Raw genomic sequence first — 12,171 nt, 5'->3', positions numbered from 1 at the left:
TATTTTAAAGCACTTCGTTTACCGACGACAACAGTTGTTTGCCTTAAAATGCATTCCTCGTGTAATCATTACAGTTACAGCTCTTTCATAATTTTCTGGATTCTGGATTTTAAGGACACAGATGTTATGCAGACGTACTCTAAAAATAATTAATCTTTGTTGGCTGAACAAACAAAAGCATTTCATTCAAAACTTTTCCCCCCATTCCGAACCCAAACAAAAATGAAATCAAAGACGATTTTGAGCAAACACAGCTTTGTTTACATTTCATTTTCCTTCCCTCTCATAATCCCCTACACCACACTCGGGTACGCTTTCCACTGCTGATTCTCGGCCAACTGAGCTTTAAAGAAACGGGGAGAATTGGTTCCAGTCCGCTGGACACTCCACATCATTTAATGTATTCCAGTCTATTACCACTTTTGTTCTGACACCTCATTCTTTTCCACCAATATATGAGGGGGGTCATTCAATAACTGACACCTCTCTTCCATGCCGTAGTCACATCTCTGTTGCTGTTTGAGCATGTGTCACAGCTGAGAGGCCTGAATTTCAAGAGATAGATTTGCTGACAGAGACATCCCATCACTCCTTGGGCTGAGGCTCGTGCAGGAAATGCTGCACTGTAAAGGTGCACTAGCCTTGTCACTTTCATCTGAGGTAATTGATCACAGCAGACAACAGCTGATGTGTGCAAGTCAATTGTAGGGGGCAAAGGGATGCTGCTTATTCAGATAAAAGATCTCCAGCATCCCCCACCAGTCACTTTAAGTAGGCATTGTGATCGACAGGAAATCAACCTGGCAGGAGGTTTCCTCTTTGGAAATGTATACATGCAGCTAATTTCTTGCACTTAAACTTTTTCCGAACCATTCCGTAATTTCATCCTTGTGTTTGGGCACAAAAAACCCCTAAACACACGCTCATCAAGCTGCCCATATGAGACCCTGGAAGAGAGGCATATAGCTGTCATAGTGCAGGTGCACTGGGAAAACGGTTGTGACTTAAAAAAAACAAGCATACCCTGGGACTTCTCAAATGCCACTTAACATTCAAGGGCTTTGTGATTCATTAGTAGCCCAACAGACTGGTGAGATGGAAGCATCTGTTATCTGGTTCCAGTCCTTATGCCATCAATGTCACAAATAATCACATACAACAGGTGGTTTTACAGCCACAGGTACTTGAACATACAGCCCGCTGCATTAGCTCATATCATTCTGCAGTGTCGGTGTCATTTGTTTAGATTATTAAGAATGACATATGTTTTTTGTGTATTATATTATCAGTGTTTGAATTTATTTTGTAATACATTTAACCTCCCGTGCCTCTTTCTGCGACTGCTCGCCTGCATGTGTTTCTGCTCTTCCTTTCTGATCTCACTTTGTTTTTCCTCGACCTCTCCAGTGTTGCTTACCGCCGAGTCTCATCTCCACAAGCCACCCCACCACCCAGCCTCCCGCACCTCTGCCACCAGCCTCGACTCCACCTTGGACCAGCTGATGTCGCTGTGAGCCCCGCAACTCCACCAGCTATCTACAACCCGAGCCAGCGACTGCCACCTCTGCACACCACTTTAGTTGTTTCATAAATTATTTTAAACCTTTTCCCCAGTCTGGTTGTCCACCTTTGTGTCCTGCTACAATCACCTACTCATCGTAACGTTTGGTTATTGACAAAGTTTAAATCAATGGATCTTCATCAGGCCTACAAACAAGTGACTCGTGTATTATTATAGGAGAACATGAAAATTCATCATACACTAATCACTTAAGGCCTCAAAAAGTCCCGGTGCTGGAAATACAAAGCAAATAAGAGCAACAAACGTGTATTCATCCGCAGAAAAAATCTACCATTTACTGCTGTTTGACTAACATAAGCTAAAAACGAGCTGTTTTGTATCCCAGCTGTTTTAAGAAATTAAAAGTCTTTTCTTCAAAAAAAATAAATAAATAAAAAATTGATTCCTTTTTTAAAGATTTACATCTTTCACAGGAGTTAGTGGGTTTGAAGGTGAGTACTTCAGACAGGGCAGAGCAAACTAACATATTGCTCTTTTTGGTCTTTTCATCGCGTTGTTGAACAAGAATACAGATTATTCCCTGTCTTATCCCACAAGGGCATTATCTCCACAATTGGCCCTACGCACTACACACTGTGAGCAGGGCCGATAAGGTGGTATCCAAGCACGCCTACTTAATGTTACACCACCAAAATGCAAGGGCTTGAGACTATCATAAGCACCCCTATAATTTAATGCCATTCAATACAATAACTCTGTAAAATAGTATCCTTATGAAGTCTGTAATGTTCAACTTATGTGTCGCTCATTTGGCAGCATCAGAATGCATTTTTTTGTTTTTTTATCTAGATAAACAACAGCACAAAGCATGGCCTCAAAAACTGGATCAACAAACTCAAAAACAAAACGGAAAATGGAATATAAAATTTAGTACACAGCATAATTCAATACACACGCTCTGGGTTGTGTTGATTGATGGTGTGATATTTAATTCTGCATGGACCAACCTTGAGGAAACAAACACATATCTAAGTTGAAATAGCCACTCCAGCAAGCAAAGCAGTCCGTGATGTTATTTATTTAATGTTTGGGCTGGCGCTTCACACTGCTGCTCATTCTCCATCACAAAAACTCAAGTTTATGATTCAGTCGCACTAAGGCTCCAGAGGAGAAGACAGCTTTGCCACAGACAGCTTTAAATAAAGATGTCAGAACAAAGACTTTTTTTCGACTGTGTGTTGAATGTTTATTGGCTCCTGTGTCATCCTGTGAGAGATACTGTCTACTTTTTCCTTGTCTAAAGTAGCCCTGACACAGGTTGAGTTGAAGGTTCCTGACCCATTTCGACACGTCCCTCCTGCCGTGGAAAGACATCATAATTATCAGAGGCTGTGAACTTGACACTTGTCCCCTTGGAATGAGGGAAGTGATGGAAGTGGGGATGGATGTGGAAGTCCCCTGTGGACGTAATCACGCCATCCTCGGAAGCAGCAAATTATTGCAAGAACACACAACAGGGATCATCTGGTAGGGGACGGACAGCTCAGCTGCGACGGAAGATAGGGATCTATTTTCACATTAGGTGGATAATCTATATTATGGTGGCCATTTTCTCTGATGAACAAGATTAAGGAAACGTTTAAAAAATAGATTTAATGTTTACTTTTTCTCTTTTGTAATTTGGATTATGTTCAGTTAACTTTTTTTTTTTTAAAGCAGACCAACTCCCGACTCCATGGGCAACACCCACGGGTCGGATAGCGATGTCAGCACGGCCTAATCCGCTTGCTTGCTTTGTAACTTTTTTTGCTGATTCTGGTGAAACTGGATCATATTTTATAGAAAAAATAACTCAAATAACTTTTCCTCATGGACAGACAGCTTTATTTGTCATTTAGCTAGTTATCTCAGTTAGCTGTGCAGCTAGTTATCTCCGTTAGCAGCTACAGCTAATGGTCCTATAGCCAGCTGACTCTGCTCAGGCCTGGAGAGTTGTCAACATCTGTAGCACAAGAGCTTCGTAACGCTGGGAGGAGAAAGGCCCAGTGCGAGGAGAGCCAGCTGACAGTCAGGGGGCGTCATGCAAGCTAGGACCGCCACTGAACGGCAGTTAATGTTAAAGTTAGCAGCAGGAGGAGGAAGTTTTAAGACTCAATGTAAGGAAACCCAGCTGACAGAGAAACAGCTAATAGAGCCTCTAGCTGCACAGCTAACTGAGCTAACTAGCCAATGGCAGTAAATGTTATAGTTAGCAGCAGAATCAGAATCAGAATCAGAATTGCTTTTATTGCCAAGTAAGTTTACACATATGAAGAAATGTGCTTTGGTCCGTAGGTGCCAAACAACAAACAATACTAAAAGTACTTAAAGGACATAATGAAACTATATATATATATATATATATATATATATATATATATATATATATATATATATAAAAGTTTGACCAAGATTGTGCAAGGTCGCAGTAGACACTGATATTGCAATGTTCAGAAAAAGAGTGTCAGCGGCTAAAACTAAAGGGGGAGGGAGAGTAGTCAGTGTCAGTGGGGGTCAAGGGCCTTGTTGATGAGGCAAGCTGCTGATGGGAAGAAACTGTTCCCATCTATATAGTTAGCAGCAGTTAGTGGTTACTCTTAGCAACAAGTAAAACTATCTATCCATCAGACAACTTTACAAATCAGGCAGAGGCGTTCAGGCAGCAGTAGCCGGAGGATGTCAGAGAGAAAACCGAGACATATTTTCAAAATGTGACGAGTTCTGATTGGAGTCGCTGTATATCACTTCAGTCCAAATAGACAGACTGAGCGGGTGGATAAGTGAGTCGCTGCACTTCTTGGGTGTGCTGTGCCTGGAGCAGATGACCAATAAATGAGCTGACTATGAAATGTTGTCAGGTTGTTGTGAAGGTAAAAAAAAAAAAAAAAAACCTTTGGGAACAGTATTCAAGGCAGTCTGAGCTTTTTAGCTCACAGGGATTGCTTTTACACATTTATGATTATTTATTATTATTATATTTGTTATTTGCACCTTTGGCATTCTGTTTCCAATTGATGTGGATGAATCAGAGACCTGATACCTTATTCCACTCGGCAACTTTAATCTGTTCTCATCCTGATCAAGAAGCAAATTGTTCCTCTTTAGTCCGTAGCTTTGCCTCAAAGACATCTCCTCATCAATCGTAATTCATGCAATCAGAATTAAACATCTGGTTGGTCCTCCCATCCAAGCTGTTTCTGATGTTTTCCCATCAATTATCTTGTATCATGTACCTAAAGTTTAAAATAACGCCTAGACACACCTTACCAGCTGTGTGGATGCTTTTTCTTAGAATCCATACACTTTTTTATTTTATTTTTGCAGCGATCCATATGTGTTAGCATAATAAAACTTGATTATCTTAACACAGTATCATCATTTGTTAATGTCATATGTGATCATGTATGTATTTATGTCATAGAGAGTATATACAACAGAATGGCCTCTGGAATAACACTCAGTTTTCAGTTGAGGAGTAATATGTCTTCTGTTTGCTTGGGAATTAAGGCATGTGATATAAATAGGCAGCACACATATCTGAGCTTTACTTCCATGAGACACATTAAAGGGTCTAGGGCAAAATCTGATTCCTCAGTTCTAAATTGCCGTGGACACAATAGCAATTTCAGGGTTGTTCAAGTTGAGACGGTGTGAGAGATCTCTCAGGCTTGTCGACCTTTATCTCAGCAAACATCAGAATCCCTATACAAAAAAGCCGAAAATGAGCTATTGATTTTCCGTTTTTCTTTTTCCCTCTCACTTTCTTATTCCCCTCCGGTATTGTCATGCCATAGTCTAAATGAAGGTCAGCATCGGTTTCCTTGTCACTGCCACAGAGATGCACAATAGAAATATAGCAATCCGTGTTTTTGAAAGAGAAAGGTCTTGCAAGACGGGAAGAGGTTGCTTTTGTCTTTCGGGATTAAGTGGTTCAATAAAACTTTTCTCTTTAGAGCAACGCGGTTCTCAGTATGTGTTAGATGTGTGCACATAAAACTGTTTGCACTCACAAACAGAGAAAAAAGCATTTGCAGCGTTCAGGAACATTTTTTAAAAATCAACAGAAGTATATTTTTGGTTTGATAAGTTACATTTGAATCAGCTTTTTTCTTGAAACCTAATGAACTTTAAACATAAGAAAAAAAGTTTTAATTGGTTATGAAACTATTTCAATTTAATTCCTCTATGGTCTTTATAAGCAAACAAGGCCATAAGCACAAAGATTATAGTTATTCTTAATGAATGTCACTGAGTTAAATTCAATTTAAATGACTTTTTTATGGTGAAGTGCTGTGGGTGAATTAAGGAGCCTTACAGCCTGAGGGAAGAAGCTGCTCTGTTGTCTGGTTGAACAGAAGTTGAAACTTCTCTGATGATATTAAAGATACATTTTACCTCCATATTGTCAGACGGCAGCAGAGCAACTGCCTTATATTACATATATTGTATGTTGACCTTGCTTCCGAGCTATATCAGAATCAGTATTCAGAATTCCTTTATTAGTCCTGCAAACGGGGAAATTTGTGCGTCACAGCAGCCAAAGGATTGTTCAATATAACAATAAGCAATATAATAAAAAGGTAAGAAGAAGAGCTAGAGCAGAAATAGAAATAGAATTGTATATACTTAATATGTACAAATATGAACAGTGTAATTATAAACAGAAGCAAGGCTATAAACAATAAAGGCTATCTTGCTATTTTGAAGACATGCGGAACATTACAAGGACGTGCTGATGAATTAAAATTTGGCTCAGCTTCAGCAGGATTAACATGGGTCTATGAATGTTAGTGTTACTAAAACAAAGTCACCATCGTCAAATTACAGTTATTAAAGCTGCTGTAAGCATCATTTTGGCTAACTCCTTTCTTCTTTTCTTCAAGTGTTTTTTATCGCTTGGCCTGTTTGTTAGTATAAGCCGTCACCGGGAGAGCTGGAAGTGGTAGCTTTCCCTGTACCGCCACTGTCGGTGTAGGTACCAGAACGGGAGGATCTTGCTCTCTGCGTGTTCCCTAGGCAAGACAGGACCATCTCTTTGGGAAGTCTTCTTTCCTGATTGGATAAAGTCGGCCTGGCTACCAGGAAATTGTACACTCTATAACATTAATTACTGTTGGAAGACAGAGCTATTGAACACTTACAGCAGCTATTCATTTGACATAGGCACTAATAGAAACATCACCTTATTGCTAATCAACACAGCAGCTTTCACAACAGTAAGTTGCAGATTTCTTTCCCTTGCTTCCAAAACAAAGGCTTATCTAAATGATGTTAATGATATGAGTCTGTGGTACTCCTGCCCCTTTTTTCCACAGGGGGCGCCAGAATCAACAGGAACTCAACGTTTCTTGTAGCAGCTTTAACTAACCTGCGAGAGCAAAGAAATAGGAGCCTTGACATCTTCCTCTAGCAATAAATGGGAGGCTGATTTATTTAACTTTTTCCCCCAATGTTTTTAATAAAGGCTGAATCATTTTCAAACCTACAAATCATGATCTGCAACATAACAGATTAGAGGCGGCACATAAACACTTCTGACCTCTCCCTGGCTATGTGAGGAATCTAAACGTTGGTTAATATAGACTGAACTGTCCCAACACATAAGGATAACAGCTGAAACTCAGTGTCTTTCCCCTCAGGATGAGCCTCTACATTTAAATAATCTCTCAGAAGCCATCATATCTATCTGGAGCTACTCCCCAGTAGACATATTGTAAGATCTAATGTTTGTTGCCTGTCTTACTCTTTTGTCCCGATGTCTCTGTAATCCTCTAAGCTTTCTTGCTATCTAAATCAAGTCGAGACAAAATAACTACATTTGATGTTTTCCTCTACGCACTCGCACACACCGGCAGTGCAACCCAATCAGCAACATTGTGTTTCATTTGACCCGAGATTGTTTTTCCTGTCATCTAATAGGTGGTGGCAAAGATTCCTGTCACGACGTTAGGTACGTCAGCGGGATCAAACGCTTTCTTAAATCTGCAGTGACATCAGTGTGTTTGACTTGGCGTGCCTCTCTCATCTCAATTCATCACCTCCCCAAGGTGAGCACGCTATCCTGCCAAATCCAACTCAGTGTACAGTGTGGAAGCCTTTTTTGCATATTCTTCACACTTGTTTATGGTTTACTGAGCAGGTCACTTCCCCTGCTTGCTTGAACAGCTGCTTCAGTGATGACCCCCCCTCTTCTGAACAGGGGTTGGAGGACTACTTGTGTGCTGCTCCCTGTCAAGTTCTTCTTTGCTGGCGAGACCTGCTGGTGACCTCATGCACAGCCTTTACTAGGACCATATGAATAATTTATTCTTTGAATTTAGCCCAAGCCTGACATTTCGATGTTTGATGCCCACAGGCTTTGGCTTTAACAATATAGATAGTGCTCCTTTCCTCTGTGCATCATCAGATAAAGTCTGAAAGCACAGCTAGTGCACTCGATATCAAAACCATGGATATCAAGGATGCTGTATGTTCCACACACTGAATTCCTCTATTCTATTAACTCTTAGAGCAGCATCTCTACCCGTACAATTGGATTTCATATAGGGTGCAGACATTTGAGGTGAAAAAATTGTGTTCTGTCAATAGGAAGATAAGATAAGATGGGAATTTAATAATCGCCATGGGGACGCACTTACAGAAGAAAATAGCAACAGGATACATCAGAGAAGAATATTAATGCAAACACAAATAGAGCAAAAGAGGTTATGTAAACACACACAAAGGATACAAAAGAGGCAGTTTCAGCTCTAGAGCAGTGGTGTAGTATGAGTCCATGTACTGCATTATATAAAATGGTAATGCATAACATTACGGTCCACAAAATTGTGAGTAGATACTGAGGAGCAGGTGAGGGACGAATCAGGAACGACTTGATAGTTACTACATTAGTGGATCATAAGGTTATGATGAGTTCATAAATATGTGTGAATCAACATACTGACCACTTTGTTCATGAGTTGTTTCTGAATAACTATCAACCACCTGCTGATTGGTCATAAACTAATGATGACTCATTAATTACTAATTACTGCATCATTAGTTACTGTTATGATTACTGTTGCCTCGAGTGAAGTGGACCATCATACTGAGTAGTTACCCAACAGACTCCTTAAATGCTAATTACTTACTGTACTAATTGGAAAGAGTAACTAATGATTCAGTAATTAGTAATTAATGATTCATCAGTAGTTTTTGCCAATCAGCGGGTGGTTGATAGTTAGTCAGGAATAACTAATAATTCATTAATGTAGTATCTCCCAGTCTGCTGTCTATTAAGTCATCATTATCCACTATATAGTTTTCACAGTTATTCAGGAATTACTCATCAACAATTATTTTTTTTATTATCAAGTTGTTCCTGCCTCATTCCTTACTCACTCCTCAGTAACTGCTCACATTTTTGTGTACCTTTCTATAAAACGTTATCTATAAAATACAGCAATAAGAGCAAAACAGCAGCAGTAGTTGCTCCAGAACAAATGGAAGTAGGAAGGTGTTGTCTAGGATGAAAAATCCTTTTCACCAGTGGTTTAATACAGCCTGTGTTTAAACCTTTGACCCAGACTCCTAAATTTATAGACACAATCCAGAATGCCCTGGGCTCAGCTGCTGGATTTGAACATGAAGAGCAGTCTGTTGCATAGTCTGCGCTGCCCTCTCTTGTACGGTGTCTCTCTTTTGTCAGATCGGCCAGGTTTTGTTGATATACACGCACAGGTACTTGTAGGTCTACACCGTCTCCACCTCTTCACCCGGAATGATGACAGGTGTCAGTAGCTTCTCGCTCTGTCGGAAATCCACCACCAGCCCCTTGATCTTACTGACATTTAGCTGCAGATGGTTCCCCTTACTCCTCCAGACACCCACTATAACGAAATCATCAAAGAGCTGCTGGAGGGTGCATGATCCAGAACTGAACCTGAAGTCAAAAGTGCAGTGAGTGAATCATGAAGGAAAGTGACCCTTGTGTATTTTAGTGGGCAGTGTTTGTTTCTTTGATGATGCATGTGACTTAATACTTTTAAAAGGCAATTACAGAGCTAATTATATTTTGTAGACACTGTAGGCCATAATTTTGCACTGCACACTAAAAAATTAATATGCCTCTAAACATATGTTATCAGGCCTGGTTTAACTCTCATTTCTTTTTGATCCCCTGGTTCCATACTGGTGTTCTCTTTAAAGCTACATTACGTAGAAACTGGCATTTTGTGCAATTTGGCGCTCCCCCCGCATCTGAGTGCAACACCACTGTCGTAAATACAAATCCCAGGTCTGTATACATAACATAATGTAGGTGCTAACTAAAAAACAAAACTCATTATGTCGTAACAATATAATGTGTTGAAAACTTATATCTTGAAGTAAACGTGTGTAATGCTGGGATCCTACCCTCTCACTGAAGGGACAGAAACAAGTGATAGGGGGTAAAAAATAAAAAGGGGTTAGGGTTTTCTCACACAACATGAACATTTTTGAAAAGCATTTATCTTTGAATTGAACTGAGTGCTGCACTTTCAAACTAAACCTGCAAGAAAGGAAAGAAAAAATTATCAGCCTTCGTCACAGTAAATCCTTTTTTATATTCAGTAAACCGTGCTGAGACCTTGGATGAATCTTAACAGTGAACAATATACATCACCACTTATTGACCCTCTTATAGAAAGACAATATTCGATTGACTGAATGTCATCTATTTAACTTGCCAGAACTCAGCTAATACAATAACAATAACACTGTATTTGTATTTACCCTAAAGCATCTCACTTACAGTACATCAATATCAGGTCATCAGCTCGTGATAGGTTCACATGGATTCTTTTCATTGTTGGTCTTTATAATAAAACTCCCCCTCAGTTTACTTTCTGAAAAGACTTTGAGGGACGTTTTTCGAAAAATGTTGTACTCTGGCATTTTCTCAGATCTGACTTTTTTTCTCCCCAAGGACATCTCCTCCCGCTGCCAAGACCTGTCAGGCAGGAGCATCTCAGAGTAAAGGGGTGAGAGGACACCAATTAGAAAGCCATCCTCGGCCAAGAGAGCCAGCGGCACAGCTTGCCACAGGAAGTGGGATGTCTGACTTCCTGCATGGGGTCACAGCTGTTTGCGGTGAGGTTACTGCTACCAGCCAATACGCGGCACCGTTTAGCGTCTGACGAGGCAGGCCTCATTTGAATAGCAAAGAACCATCTCAATGTCACCAATAAATTTACATGATTTCTTCCCTGCTACAGCTGGGATCAGAGTGGGGACTTTGCTGGAATTAGGGGAGCGTGACAATGTCAAAAGAGCAGGACCGGCTCGTTTCAAGTTGGCTAGTTTTGAAGTAAAGATTATTACTTCGTTTAGATACAGTTAGGTAGAATTTGTACACATAAAGAACCTTTTAATCACCAATGTGTAGACAGAAGAAGAACACTTTGATTTTGTATGTACTGTGCCTCAAGCTTTACCGAGTAGCTTTTTAAAGGCAGTTTAAATTCTCTGACAGAATGACAGTATGGAGAGACAGGACAAGGTCCTGGGTTTGATTCCAGACTGGGAACTTCCTGTGTGGAGTTTGCATGTTCTCCTTGTGTTTGCTACAAGGACGAAAATTTGATATCTATTCTGGGGGCAGGGGGGCAGCTACATGAAATTTAAAGCAATATCTGAAGGTGACACCAAGCAGTGCTGTAACTCTGCTGATGAACATAAAAAGTCACCCTGCCAGCTAAGGAACACTAGTGCATCACCGGCCTGTTCAGACAGCTGCAAACACTGGTTTATGTTGTTGTGGCCAGCTAACAAATGTCGGCTAACCGCTAGATAACATAAAGAGTGGCCTGTGATCCGGTACAGTGAAAATTATGACTGGTGATGATAAATGAGTTTTAATGAGTATTAACTTTATTGAAATTGTGCTTACAATGATAGCAAGTCATTTTTTTTTTCCAGAATGGGAGGGGGTTATAAAACTATATATTTTCTCTCTTGATCAGAAGCAATTTGTGCTTTTCTTGAAAACTCTTTTGAAAGTTAACAGTAGCCGGATTTGTACTCCCTCATATGAGAGCCTCAGCAATGTCTGGTAATAACAAAATATTCCCCGCTGCTTATTATCATTAGTGTCATCTACAGTTGGCGTACGTTTCAGCATGTTTGCACAGAACACAGTAACACTCTCAGCGGCGCACTTTCAACACTGGCAGCATAGCAGGAGTTAAAAGTGATCTTTCATCTCCTTCTTTGGATAGAAGACTGTTTTAAATGCCCCTGGCTTTCATCCAAGTTCCTAGCCTCAAGCCTATGGGTCTAACAAGCATGATGCTTTGAGGATTGACCTGTGATTTGTTTGTTAAGTTAAAAAAACGAGATGCCGTGCAACAATTGATTGCTAAACCTGACACATTAATTTTTGACCCCAAGGACGCTGAGCTATTGTTGCTATATTATTTCTCTATACAGGCTGTTTAATGGGTTTTATATACGTCTAGCTGTATTTGAAATTAAGTTATTTGCACCTTCAAAGAATGTTAATCAATATGAAAAGCATTTTAAATAATACAATGGCTTTTCTTTGAAATATTATTCTTGCAAGTCATTCCTCAGAGTGTTGATAATAAGTG

The sequence above is a fragment of the Pagrus pagrus genome (assembly GCF_965226575.1).
Source record: "Pagrus pagrus genome assembly, chromosome: 5".
NCBI classification, from domain to species: Eukaryota; Metazoa; Chordata; class Actinopteri; order Spariformes; family Sparidae; genus Pagrus; species Pagrus pagrus.
Note: the sequence above shows the minus strand (reverse complement) of the source record.